The sequence below is a fragment of the Cornus florida genome, unplaced genomic scaffold (assembly GCF_030987335.1).
Source record: "Cornus florida cultivar Cherokee Brave unplaced genomic scaffold, ASM3098733v1 CherokeeBrave_3.0.0_Hap2_Chr10, whole genome shotgun sequence".
NCBI lineage: Eukaryota > Viridiplantae > Streptophyta > Magnoliopsida > Cornales > Cornaceae > Cornus > Cornus florida.
This window is the reverse complement of record NW_026775580.1, coordinates 9,298,679-9,308,674: the sequence shown is the minus strand read 5'-3', so window position 1 is coordinate 9,308,674 and position 9,996 is coordinate 9,298,679. Positions and strand designations below refer to the sequence as shown.

The 9,996-nt window shown below is 39.7% G+C and overlaps 1 pseudogene; it reads right to left on the bottom strand.

Annotated features, from left to right (window-relative positions):
• Nucleotides 1-320: 320 nt before the first annotated feature.
• On the bottom strand, nt 321-419 carry LOC132280388 (small nucleolar RNA R71; annotated as a pseudogene).
• Nucleotides 420-9,996: the final 9,577 nt, after the last annotated feature.

The window sequence follows — 9,996 nt, the reverse complement described above, 5'->3', positions numbered from 1 at the left end:
ACATGCATTCAATTGCCACCATTTAGAGCACATCACTATGAAATTAAGCCACAAACCATTCAAATGCTTCCTAACTATCATGGACTTCCAAGTGAAGAACCTTACAAGCATTTGGATGAGTTTCTTGAAGTATGTTCCACCGTAAAATATACGGACATGCCGGAAGAGGTTTTAAGACTCAAACTTTTTCCATTCACCTTAAAAGACAAGGCAAAGTATTGGTTTAACAATCTTAGGCCTTTTTCAATCACTTCTTGGGCAGAAATGCAACAAAAGTTCTTGAAGAAGTACTTTCCGGTTTCTAAGACCAATGCGATGAGAACCTCAATTCAAGAATTTTCACATGGGGATGGAGAAACGTTTCATGAGGCATGGGAATGCTTCAATGAATTTCTTAGGAAGTGTCCACATCATGACATGCCCAAATGGCAATTAGTTCAATATTTCTTTGAGAGCTTATCGGACAATTACAAAGGCATGGTTGATACTTCCATGGGTGGCTCATACATTGATAGGCATGAGGATGATGTGTGGCGTCTTTATGAGAGCATGAGTGAAAATTCTTTACATAGAACATTATCATCCAAGAATGGTAAAAATTCACAAGGTAGGAAGAGTGTTGCCTTACATCAAGTCGACCATTCAAATGAAATAGCCGCCAAAATGAAGTCCTTATCTCAAAGGTTTGATCAATTCTTGATAAACCAAAACTCGGCGAACCAAGTATCTTCCTTCCCTAACCATTCTCATCATGTATCAAATGAAACATGTATGACTTGTTCTAGTGTTCTTCATTCTACTTCTTATTGTCTTCATGGACAAGTGCAAAATGACCCTAATGAACAAGTCAATGCAGCTTTTGTGAACCAAGGGAACAATTCTTATGGTACACACTATAATCTAAGTTGGAGGAATCATCCGAATTTCTCTTGGAAAAACAAAAGAGAGGGCTCAAACCCTTCCCAAGGCGGTTTTCAAGGGAAGTACATTCCACCTCCACTTCAAAACTAAGGATCCCAAGGTTATAGACCTTATCAATCACAAGGGAATCAATTTGCTAATTCTCATTTTCCCAACCAATCTTATTCCTAAGGAAATACTAGAAGTCCCGCCTTTGAAGAAAAAGTTTTGAATGCTTTGGCCGTCCTTTCTTGGCAACCGCTAATGCCAACATCAATTATAGGACGGGGATAATGAAGATCTCATTTGGCCACATAAAGATGAAGTTGAATATCTTTAATCCCACACCCAATTCATTTGACAAATATGAAGAAGAGGTTAATGTTGTAGACAAATGTCATGATCTTCAATGTCAAGGAAGTGAGCTTTTGTGTAAGACCAAAACTTCAAAAGGATCATCTTCAACCTTGCATTCTAAAAGTGTTGTTTCAAATTCTTGCTTTGAAAGGGCATGGAAGCCCAAAGATTGTTCTTGCATTGACAAGGGAACAAAAGTTTCGTTTGAGCTTAATCCAACAAGTTCTTCCAAGCCCCATTTATTGGGTGGAGTTCAAAGCATCTATCACCCCAACAAGGAGGGGATGCATTACAAGATTTTTGATCCGGGCTAAAAGAGCCCAACGTCTTGCTAGAGACGTTAAAGACTAGCAACGACATTTCGTAGGGTGTCAAAACCCTATCCCTCCCTCATTTCTATCTTAAATTTCATTTCTTGCGAAGTCTAGATACTTGTTTTTGGTTTATACGTATTGATAGGAACTTTGATTAGGATTGCATGATTTTTATGTTGTGATTGAGCATTTTGCATAAGTTCGATCAATCTCAAATGAGAGTTCGATCGATCAAACTTCCACCTGCATCTAAATCACCTCTCTGTCCTATCGTTCGAACTTATTCTTAGATCGATCAGGAGACTTTCGATCGATCCAACTTCAAAGTTTGATCAATCTCATGATCTAACACTTAGAAAAATTTTGAGCCTGCATCAACCTGCATATTCAGCTCTCTGTCTCATCGATCGAAAACATTCCAAGATCGATCTGAAGTTCTTCGATCGATCCAACTTCAAAGTTCGATCGATCTTCAAGTTCCAACACTTAGCCAAATTTTTGAACCAAAAACCTGCATATTTTTGCCCTCTGTTTGATCGATTGAACATTTTGTTCAGATCGATCTCAGTTCTTCACTTCTCTATTTTGACCCTTGTTTGACTTTATTTGACTTTTTAATTTTCAAAAATCCAAAAATATTTTTATTTTATTTTATTTTCCAAAAATTCAAAAATATTTTCTATTTTTTAATTTTAATTTTATTTTTTATTTTTTATTTTATTTTATTTTTCAAAAATTCAAAAAAAAAAAAATCCAAAAATATTTTATTTTATTTTACAATTTTTTTTTAATTTTAATTCTAATTTTTAATTTTAATTTTTCATTTTTCAAAAATTTCAAAAATTTCAAAAAAAATATTTTGAGGAGAGTTCATCAAAGTTCGATCGACCTAAAATCTCAGTTCGATCGATCGAACTAATAGGGAAATGTTTTTAAAAATAAAACCGAGAGTTGTGAGATCGATTACAAAGATCGATCCAACAACTCCCTACCCTAACCCTTGCTTCCCTCATCGTCACCGTGAACCCCAATCAACCTTTCCATTTCCGGCGAGCCTCCGGCGAGTTCCAACCTTTGATTTTCTCTCTCTCCTCTCGGATTTGCATCACCATCTTCCTCTCCTCTTCTCTCGCGACTAGAGGTGAGATCCGAACCACACTTTGTCATTTCAAGCTTTAATTTGATAATATATGTTGCCTACATGCTAGATCTAGGATGAATAATGATGAAATCCACCATTGATGAGCTTGAAGCATGTTTGTATATATGTTTGTATATATGTGTATATATGTTTTTATATTTTTTATTTTGAAATTGATTATGGGAGTATAGGCTTTGTAATGTGGCTAGAATTCATTGACTTGTTGTGTTGATGGGCCCACGACCTTGTTCATGTGGCCCCCATGCTTCCAAAGTCATAGATCTGTGACCTTTAAGTTTTCACCTTCACACAGTTCGATCGATCGAACTTCAATCTCAGATCGATCTTGAGAGATCGATCGAACTCATATCTCAGATCGATCAAAGTTTTGAGATTGATCTCAAACCTTTTTACGATCAATCGAACTTCACAGATCTCATACACACATTTCATTCATCATGCCTTATGTTCATGTTATCTCATATATACCCAATGTCTGTGATATTCCACATTGGATGCATTTCATACATACATTGTTTAGCATGTCTCATACCCTGTCACTTACATAGATTCATGTCATCTATATATTTTGTCTATCTTATTTGACCTGCATGTTTCTATTTTGTGCTTTCAATTTTTAATTCTGGTACTAACTCCCCTTGCAAGTTTTTAAATTATTTTTCAGGCTATGACTAAGCGCAAAACTATTGCCAAAGGGCAACACGGGCCTCAGCGCCATATCAGACCGAGGATAGAGGAGGCAGCAGAGCCCTCTTATGCACAGGAGGAGCCAGTACAGCCTACTCCACCTCAGTCACCTGCTCATGAGGCTGAGGATGCTCATATTCCATCCGCCTCTGCAGCTCAGCTTGCATTTACACCATCACCATCTCCATCACATGCTGGAGCTGAGCATTCACCAGTACCATCTCCACCACGCCAGCCAGCTCAGGAGCGTGATAGGCCCGCGCCTAGATATACACATATGGCAGTGGACCATGAGTTGGTGTTCGACACAGACTTCTTCTCTAGATCAGTGTTGACCTGATCAACTTACCATGACATTATTCAGAGGGGCCTTGCAACTATTCTTGCCCCAGTTACAGAGCCAGTCTACCCGCGGCTGGTACGGTTGTTCTTCCAGAACCTCCGACCTTCCCCGCGTACCACAGCAGAACTGGTCACTACTATAGATGGCCATCAGATCACTATCACTGTGGACTCACTAGCCTGCTCTTGCCATTGTCCACACAAATGCCCTCCGGAGCTACAAGAGCTATATCTGAGGCTATACAGGCCTTCTTATGCCGACATGGCAGTATTTCTTACAGGTCACCATGCCGATGGCGAGACTTTCGCCACCCGCACATTCCTTCCAGATAACCTATGGTTCTTCGATTTCATTCTTTTTCGGAATATATATATAGTCGGGCACAAGATCCAACGGCGATGAGACTATTTGACAACCCTCTACGCATTCTACACAGGCCACTAGGTATCTATTCCCGTGCTCATCTGGAGCATGATGAGGAAGCTATTTGACGAGTTTATCAGCAAGGAAAAGCCCAGAAAGGCTAAGTCTCTCCCTTTTGGCCACCTCATCACCCAGATTTTGATTGACCAACGCTACCCTATTCATCCTCGGGAGCACCCTGAGAGAGGTTCCTGTCACTTCTTGAAGAAAGACTGGGATAAGAGCTATAATGATATCATTACTAGACTGCAGGATTACGCAGTAGTGGCTGCAAATGAGCTAGAGACTGAGGAGGCAGAGGCTGAGGCAGCAACTCAAGAAGCAGCAACAGATCCCGTAGTGGACGATGTACCAGTCGGTCCAGCTGCCGAGCATATAGACATCGATTTGGAGTGACCTGCAGATGACATAGAGTAGCACTCTCTAGCTAGGTCGCCAGTACATGAGCAGGAGCAGACTCAGGAGCTTTCTTCTGACTCATCCATACCTGAGGCTCCTAGTCAAACCCCCGGCATTGGAGAGCATCTTCAGGCTCTTGAGGATGCAGTGGTTGCTATCCGAGCTGATACTGCTGCCATTCGAGTCGATGCTGTAGCCCACTGAGCTGATTTTGCTACATTCCGCACGGATGTCATGACTGCACTCCTAGACTTATCTCGCGATATTCGCGAAGCTCGCCCTGCCCGACTTGCCTCCTCCACCTGAGACTTCCAGTTCTTCTATCTTTTTATATTACACCTCTGTGCTCTATACTTCATTTTCCTCACTGTATATGATTTACAGCCGATCTGTTGACTTTGATCTTTTGATGTATCCAGTACTTTATTTTCCTTATATATGCTTTTGTTATGGATGTCATATGTTATATTCTTATCTCTGTATGTTTGACTCCATCAGGTACATCACAGTGACTTCAGTGAGAGAGTGCTACCAGATTTTCAGGACCACCCTTATACCCCTCTCACTGTTTTATTTCATTTACACTTGTATGTCCAGTATGCATTGATTATCCCTTTTTGTTATCTGATGAGTTTATCCAAGTGCCAAATTTCAGGACCACAGTTAATCCCAAGTTTGGGAGGGCCACGCCACCCACTTTGGATACTTCAGTCCCGATCATTCTATGTTTTAATTGCACCAGTATACTCTTTCCTTTTGTTCTCTTTGCACATTGAGGACATTGCGCCGTTTAAGTTTGGGGGTAATGGTGTACTTTACAGTGTTAGCTTTAAACTTCACAATTTTGAGCATAACTTGTGTACTTGAGAGATTTTCTATGATTGGTCTATATCTAGCTATGATTTTGATCTTTTGAGGACTATATTGCTTAAAATTTAAAAATTGCTTGACTTGAGAGTCCAATACTCCTTGTATGCCTTATGGAAGCCATTTAGGAGTAAATTTTTCGAAAGATTGATATTTTGCTTGCACTTGTGGTCCACATCATCTTGATTTTGTGATTATTTTGAGATTCATTCTAGGATTCTACACTAGCACCGGTGCACACTAGCATTCATTTGTGGGTTACATGCTTTGTTGATTATTGAATTGGTTATATCCCAATTGGACTAGTAGTGCATTGAAAACTTTCATTCTTGATAAAGGTGGATAACAACCCCTTTTCACTAAGTAGCCGGGATTCTAGCCTCATCAAGTACTGAACTTCTCACGCCAAAAGGTGGAGGGACCAAACTCTAGGTTAATAATTGAACTTGCTTATTCAAAAAAAAAAAAGAGCAAAAGCAAAAGCAATAAAAAGTGAGGACTTCTCCCAAATAGAATGGTGAGAAGTGGGAAATGATTAGATGGAGGTTGTCTTGATTTGTAGCCTAGTTGATTTGAGCTTGTAAGTCTTAGGGGTGTTTAAACACCTAGTGCCCTAAAGTCGTCTGGTTTGGGAGCCATTGACCTAACGCTCGACCTCATGAATCACTAGAAAGCTTAATAGATCAATACATTGCACCATGCTTCCATCTTTGATCCTATATATATATATATATATATATATATATCGAGTGAAAAGAATAAGCGCACCTAGAACAATAAAGCTTTAATAAAAGGTCCACTTTTTGTCTTGATGATTGGTACTAGATTTGTGTACTAGTTTGAGGGTAAGGATGTGGTTAATTATTTAGTTGGCTAAGATAGCAACACATTTGATGCCAGTCCACTCAAAAGGATTCTAGAGTTGTTTTAATTTGCATGATCATTTTCTTGATGTGTGAAGGACCATACTTGTTTGCTTAATGTTGAAATTTTGGGAGATTGCTCGGAAATGTTTGAAACATTGCATACTTGAGGTAGTTTTCTCTTAATGCTTGTTTGCAATATTGGTACATCTTTTGAAAGAATGAGCTTAATGTTTGTGGGTACCATTTCTGGAAACCTTCACGAGACTTCACTCATCCACTAGGGGTAACCTAGGGGTTTAAAAGGCTTGTTGCATGTGCTAAGTGCAATCGTGTTCCCTACGAAAGTGGCATTATCCATTTCTTGTTTTCTAGTTCATAGTTGTATAGTTGTTTATTTCATTCATTTACTTTTTAATTCATTGCTAGGGACTAGCAATTTTTAAGTTTGGGGTTATGATGAGCGCTGAAAAGTGTGTATTTAAACCCCTTAAGCTTAGGCATTCTAGTACCTTTATCTGTCTTACTTTACCATTTTAGATTGATTTCATATTATTTCCATTTTCAGGCACTTATCCCGAAAATAAGCTAACTCATCTAAATAAGAGCAGAAATGAAGCAATTCTGGGATAAATCAAAGGAATAAGCCAAGTGGAAGCAAAAGGAAGAAAAAGGTGGAAATCAACATCTTCGATTGATCTCAGATCAAAGTTCAATCGATCTAACATGATCGATCTCAGCACTTCAAGATGGATCAAAGCCATGATGACATTTTCAAAGATCTCAAAAGTTCGATCGATCCAACATCATTCTTCGATTGATTGAACTACTTTGTCCTTATCCAAATGATTGATCTTATCTAGTTGTACCATCCTACCAATCACTTTTGTCCTTTTCCTAAAAATATCTTCAAAATATCTCAAATTTGTCTTTATCCAAAAAGCGCCACCAATGAAGATCGATCCAGCCTAAGTTCGATGGATCTCAGCAAAGTTCGATCGATCCAAGTCCAAGGTTCGATCGATCGAACTTCCTCCAGTATGAAAAAGTTAAATTTCCAACTCATTGAAAGTTGTCCTTTATCTAATTATTAGGGAATATTGTGTGCACGACCCCAGCTCATTTTTGGGTGTCATTTGACCTACCTATATAAGGAAAAGGATTGTTTTTTACAAAGGAGGAACTAATATCATATCATATCATCTCTTGGAGAGGAAGCTTAGAGGAGGAGGAGGCTAGAGACACCATTGGAGACTCTTCATCATCCAAGGAGCAAATCTCTACCATGGAGTTAGTCCTTGAGGGTTAGAGAAGCACTACCATGAGTGGCTAGACATCCTCTTGGGGCTAGAGTTAGCCCCAAGCATGCTTTCTACATCTTGATTTTGTGTCTTATTGAGGGATTAGTGTTGTAATATATGTTTTGGCACTTTTATATATATATATATATATATATATATCTTGTTTATTCAATGATTTATGTGGTTTAATGCTTTCAATTGATCATTTCATTTTGTCCATATGTCTATAAATGCTAGAATAGATGTTCATGTGTTTGTCTCTATTTCTTGTGTTATTGATGCATGTCTATGTGTATTAATGCTATAGATCTAGAGATTGTCAAAACATTGTGCTTAAATGAATGCTCTTGTGATTTTCTAGATGGTACATGCTCATTTCTTGATGGATTATGCCTCTCCCTTAGCTTAATTAGTTTAATTTCATGTCATTACCTTAATTGTAGTGTAGTGGTAGCATAGTTGTTAGATGAGAGGATAATCCATGCTTGTTGTTTGATGTACCATACTTTTGAATGCAAGTAGCATATATCTCTAACCTTGTGGTGCATTTGGCTTGTGAGCTTAATGAAAGGATTAATGACTTGCTAGATATGTTGTGCTTTTCACATGCTATTTAGACAATATATACTTAATTGCTAGATATATTATGTTTTTCACATGTTGATTAGACAATGTATGCTTAATTGGTCACCCTTACTAATTGAATCAACCAAACACACACACACATCAATATTGCAACACACATTACCCTCATTAGTCACTTGTTAAGGGTGTAGAAATGCATTGCTTGGTGGTGACCTCTAAACCCCAAGATCTCTCTCTCTCTTACTTACTCTTTATCGCATTCAATTATTTAGTTTAATTTGCTCTCTAGTTTAATCAACCAACCAACTATTTGTTTGATCACTCGATCTACTAACCCTAATAGCGATTCCACAACCAAGTACGACTCCAATCCCTTGGGACGATCCCTACTCACCCTAACTATATTTTTAGTGAAGGTAGTAGTGGCTTTTATAAATGTAAAACTTGGCCCTCGCCTTAATTGCACACTCTCTAAGCTTGTGGTGTAGTAGCGACGAGTCCACCCACCAGAGTCAATCACAGATAGATATATCAATACACAAATATGACATCCAAAAGATCATGGATAAAATAGAAAAATAGAATAAAGTACAGTACATCCAGTGAGATATTAAGGCAAACAAACTGGCCGCAAAAATAATATAACAGTATAAGAGGAGTAAGAAGATATGGAAATCATGAAGAGGAGGTAGGATGAGCAAGGCATGCTCCGCGGATGTCTCTGGATAGATCACGTAATGTAGCTATGACATCTGTACGGAGTGAAGTAATGTCAGCTCGGATAAAGACAGTGTCTACTCTGATAGAGACTACGGCATCCTCCAAAGCTTGGATGCGCTCTCCATAGCTGGGTGTTTGTGCTGGAGCCTCAGGTACCGCTGGAGCTGGAGAATGATAATCCTGAGCCTGCTCCTCATCCTGAATGGGCGACCCAGCCAGAGAGTGATGCTCTTGGTCTTCTGGGAGATGCTCTAAGTCAATATCCATATACATGGTAGGTGGATCGAATGGTATATCGTCCACCGCCTGCGCTGCTGCTGCTACCTGCTCCATCTCCTCTCTCTCTAACTCCTCAGCTGCCTCTACAGTGTCATCCTGTAGGCTCTTGATAAGAGCCTGGTAGCTTTTATCCCAATCCTTCTTCTTGAATGAACAGGCCCTAGACTCAATACGCTCCGGTGGCTCAGAATGGAAGAGATAACGCTGGTCTCTCAAAATCTGTGTGATGAGATGGCCGAATGGGAGATGTTTAGCCCTTTTGGGCTTGGCCTTGTTGATATGGTCAACATACAGCTTCATCATAACGCTCCAGATGAGCGCATGAATGGATATCCAGTGCCCTATATAGAAGGCATATAAAGCTGTCAGAAAATCGCCGCGCCTCTATATCTTATGGCCGGCCATGAAAACATTTCGGTATAGCACCGAATCGAAAAACCACAGGTCATCTGGTAGATAAGTCCGGGTGGCGAAAATCTCGCCACCGGCATAGTAACCTGTGAGTGCAACGGCCATGTATGCATATGTGGGCCTCCATAGAGTAGGATAGGTATCTTGGAGATCGGGAGGGTAGACGTGTGGACAAAGGCAAGACCTGGAAAGAGTGTCCACTGTGATACTGATAAGGCAGCCGTCGATGGTAGTCTGCAGCTCTGCCAGGTTACTCGGGGCAGGTCAGAGGTTCTGGAAGAACATCCAGACCAACCTCGGGTACACTAGGTATGTGACAGGGGCTAGTATGGCAGAGATGCCCCTCCGGTCTATATCGTCATATGCTGCTCTAGTAAGAACAGAC